General features: G+C 52.6%; 1 long non-coding RNA gene across 1 annotated transcript; it reads right to left on the bottom strand.

The window, feature by feature from the left end:
* Positions 1-814: 814 nt before the first annotated feature.
* Positions 815-2,330, bottom strand: LOC122456764. Its single transcript, XR_006275806.1, has 2 exons — positions 2,167-2,330; positions 815-1,937 (listed from the first exon to the last, which is right to left on the bottom strand). It is a non-coding gene; the product is annotated as an uncharacterized LOC122456764 (long non-coding RNA).
* Positions 2,331-4,093: the final 1,763 nt, after the last annotated feature.

The raw sequence follows: 4,093 nt of genomic DNA, 5'->3' as shown, positions 1-4,093 counted from the left end.
CCCTACTGGGATCTCCCAGGCCAGCTACAGCTTGGCACCATTCAGCAAAGTCCTGCAGCTCTCCCCGACAGTGGCTGGAACACCCTTTAGATCAGGGGCTCTCAAACGCTTCCATATCACTGGCAGCAGCCAGGAAGACTATCTGTCTCACTGACCCTCTCCCCCCGTTTGCCATCACCTGGCCCCACCTGACTCCCCGTGGCCTTTGCCTGGCCCTGCTGCCCCTCTCACTCACCAGTACCTGGGCCCCCCTCCACTTCCCATTCACCATGACTTAAGGAGGACCCGGGGAGGAAGGACAGGGCAAATGATGGGAACAAGGACAGGATTCAGAGGGCACAGGCATCCTGCTACTTAGCAAATGGTTCCCAAAGCTCCTTGAACCCAACATGTGGTCACTGTGCAGCATAAGGGAAAAAGGAGTCAGTTACCCTGAAAGACCTGGGTGAATTAGCACAAGGGAACCTTCTGCCAGGGCTGGCACCACATACATGCCAGTGGAGCTACACTGTGGTTTGCTACCTCTGTGCCACCTCCCAGCACATCCCTTCAATGGCTTAGACAGCCCCCATCTTGAAAAAAAAAGCTGGGGACCCAATGCCCCTGGCTACCCCAGTGACATGCTCCTCAAACTCTTATCAGCTCCCAATCCCCACAGTAAGCACCCAGAGCCCCCCCTAGAAGAGCATCTCCAACCCACCCAGCTGCCACTGCCCTGGGGTACCCACTGCCCCCCATGCCTCTAGCTTCGTACAGAGCATTTCCCAAGCCCCAGGGGCAGCCCAGTGGAGTAAGTGACGACACTTCAGCATGATGCATTTTAAAACTCCTGAATCCAAGTTTTATTACTGTGTAGGAGAAGAGGGATCACACAATATATTGTTCCAAAGAATTACATTCAACAGCATTTACAGTAGAATGACATTAAAATCCTCTGGTGGGAAAATAGAAAGCCAGGACAGTGCTCAGATTAAGTGTTGTCACTAAAGGAACTGTGTAAGAGACAGTAGTTTGCTTTTAAAATTAGCTGTCCTAAAAATGACTAGGTGTTTTGGGGTGTATTCCCAATATTCCCCCGTTTAGCTCTGCTATTCTGTAGTGTCTGTGTATGAGGCTTCTACACAAATGCATTTACTGAAGGTAGATCAGGACTAATTGCTGCCCCAGAGACCAGCAAAGCTGGGCATTTAAGTGCCAACACTTAATTTCACTTTGCACTTTGTTTAGCTGCAACAGCACTCGGGTCCTGTTTTAGTGACAGCAGATGTAGGAATCTCTTATCCTTCCAAGCTCTGGGCTAACACTTGTTTGGACAAAATACCCAAGGAAAAATAAGGCATTTTAAAGAGCTATATTTCGATTCCCTTTAATGAACCTGAATCAGAACTTGAGTGGGACCGCCCCTCCCCCCAATGTAATGTTATAAATCAAACAAAGAATGGCATGACTGAAGAGCTTTGGAGCAGAGAACCTTCTGTGCTCTCACAGTTACATAAAGTGTGTCTCAAAAAGAGTTAGGGTCTAAATGCCTCCGTGATGGAATACGCAATAGTTGCCCAGCAGGCTGGATCCAAGCGGCTCAATGTTGTCAACACAGCAGTTCAAAAAAGGGAGAGATTCCCCTGCTTTATTGGGCCCCAGGCAACCCACACAGCCAGCCAGGTTGAAAGTCGTGCATGCACCTGCACTGGCTGACCATGAGACCCGAGTGCCAGTCTGCTCAAGTAGAGAAGAGGAGAACACAGCATTGAATTTCTAACTTGGCAACTAGCTGGAATACTGACAGCCTTTCTGTAGGGCAAGTTTACACTACAAAATTAAGTCGACCTAAGTTACGTCAACATACAGCCACTGAAGTAATTAAATCCTTTTGCACATGCACACTATGCTCCTGTCGGTGGTGCACGTCCTCACCAGAAGCGCTTGCACTGATTTCACTGGTTTCAGAGTAGCAGCCATGTTAGTCTGTATTCGCAAAAAGAAAAGCAGTACTTGTGGCACCTTAGAGACTAACAAATTTATTAGAGCATAAGCTTTCGTGAGCTACAGCTCACTTCATCGGATGCATCCGATGAAGTGAGCTGTAGCTCACGAAAGCTTATGCTCTAATAAATTTGTTAGTCTCTAAGGTGCCACAAGTACTGCTCTTCTTTTTACTGATTTCACTGTCAGTGTGGGACATTGGGGGATGGCTTCTCACAGGCAGCAACAGTCAGGGGCAGCAGGTTTGTAGAAATTTTGGTGGTGCCCAGAATGCCCAGAGCCTGCCTGCCCCCAAACTCCACCCCACACCTGCCTAAGGCTCTGGGAGGGAGTTTGGGTGGGGGGAGGAGGTCTGGGGTGCAGGCCCTGGGCTGGGGCAGGGGATTGGGGTGCAGGATGGGTGAGAAGTTGGGCTCTGGGAGGGAGTTTGGGTAGGAGAGGGCGGTCTGAGGTGCAGGCTCTGGGATGGAGTTTGGGTGCTGGGTGCAGGCTCTGGGCTGGGGCAGGAGGAGGTGAGGGTTGCAGGCTCTGGGATGGAGTTTGGGTGGGGGGAGGAGGTCTGGGGTGCAGGCCCTGGGCTGGGGCAGGGGATTGGGGTGCAGGATGGGTGAGAGGTTGGGCTCTGGGAGGGAGTTTGGGTAGGAGAGGGCGGTCTGAGGTGCAGGCTCTGGGATGGAGTTTGGGTGCTGGGTGCAGGCTCTGGGCTGGGGCAGGAGGAGGTGAGGGTTGCAGGCTCTGGGATGGAGTTTGGGTGTAGGCTCTGGGCTGGGGCAAGGGGGAGGGGGTGAGGGGTGCAGGCTCTGGGAGGGAGTTTGGGTGCAGGCTTTGGGAGGGAGTGCGGAGGACTGGGGTGCAGGCTCTGGGAGGGAGTTTGGGGGCTGGAGAGGGTGCAGAGGGAGGAGGTGCAGGCTCTGGGAGGGAGTTTGGGGACCAGAGGGTGTGTGTGGGGGAAAGGGATGGGGGTGCAGGCTCTGGGAGGGAGTTTGGGGGCCAGAGGGGATGCAGAGGGAGGGGGGTGCAGGCTCTGGGAGGGAGTTTGGGGGCTGGAGAGGGTGCGAAGGGAGGAGGTGCAGGCTCTGGGAGGGAGTTTGGGGGCCAGAGGGTATGTGTGTGTGGGAAAGGGGTGAGGATGCAGGCTCTGGCAGGCAGTAAGGGGGGGGTGCAGTGCTTACCTGGGGCTGCTAGGCAGGGCGGGCCGGGAGGTCTCCGTGCGCTGCTACCCCCAGGCACTGCCCCCGCAGCTTCCTATTGGCCGCAGGTGTGCTTGGGGCAGGACACAGACCCACCCCGCCCAGGAGCCACAGGGTGGGGCCGGCAGCCACGTGGAGCGAGCAGGCGGGAAGCTGCTCAGCTCCGCTGTGCTGCCGGTGGTGAGTGGGGGCCCCGGCTGTTTTAAATGGTCCAGGAGACACGGGAGGGGGCACCCGGGGGCAGTAGGCAGGGCCGAGGGAGAGACCAGTGCTGGAGCGGGGCTGGTGGTGCCTGGGCACCAGGGGCCCATAGAACCCGCCGCCCATGGTAACAGTCGATGTCTGCACTGACACTGCATCAACCTAACTCCATTGTCCTAAGCGCTCCGCCTCTCACAGTGGTGAGTTATTAAGTCAGTGTTGTGGGCGAGTTACATCGGTGGGAGCTACATTTTAGCGTAGTCGCTTACAGAGTTAGGTTAATGTAAGCTGCCTTATGTCGACCTAGCTCTGTAGTGTAGACCAGGCCTTAGAAAGCTGAAATGCCTTGTTTTCTAAAAGGGAATATCTTTTCGAATTAACACCTTTTGAATGTGAAAGCATTTGGCTTTGGAGCAATTGTTACTTAGCTAATTAAGCAATTACCTTAAACCTCTCTCTCCCTGCTCATTTTAGAACAAGCCTACCTGAAAGATAAGCTGAAATGTACCAAACAGGTTGTACTACAAAACCTCAGACAGCCATATCTGTCTTCATTATTTTTCATCTATTATGTACCATATAAATTTAAGCAAAATAATTTTATATATATTTATATATAAATTAGAAGCAAATAAAAGATTAAAGGGTATGCGGAAATCAGCTGTGTTACCACACTGATAGACAATCACTAATGTTACATTGTACAAGTTGTATATATA

The sequence above is a fragment of the Dermochelys coriacea genome, chromosome 15 (assembly GCF_009764565.3).
Source record: "Dermochelys coriacea isolate rDerCor1 chromosome 15, rDerCor1.pri.v4, whole genome shotgun sequence".
Classification (NCBI taxonomy): domain Eukaryota; kingdom Metazoa; phylum Chordata; order Testudines; family Dermochelyidae; genus Dermochelys; species Dermochelys coriacea.
The sequence above is the reverse complement of the archived record's forward strand: the minus strand, read 5'-3'. Positions and strand labels throughout refer to the sequence as shown.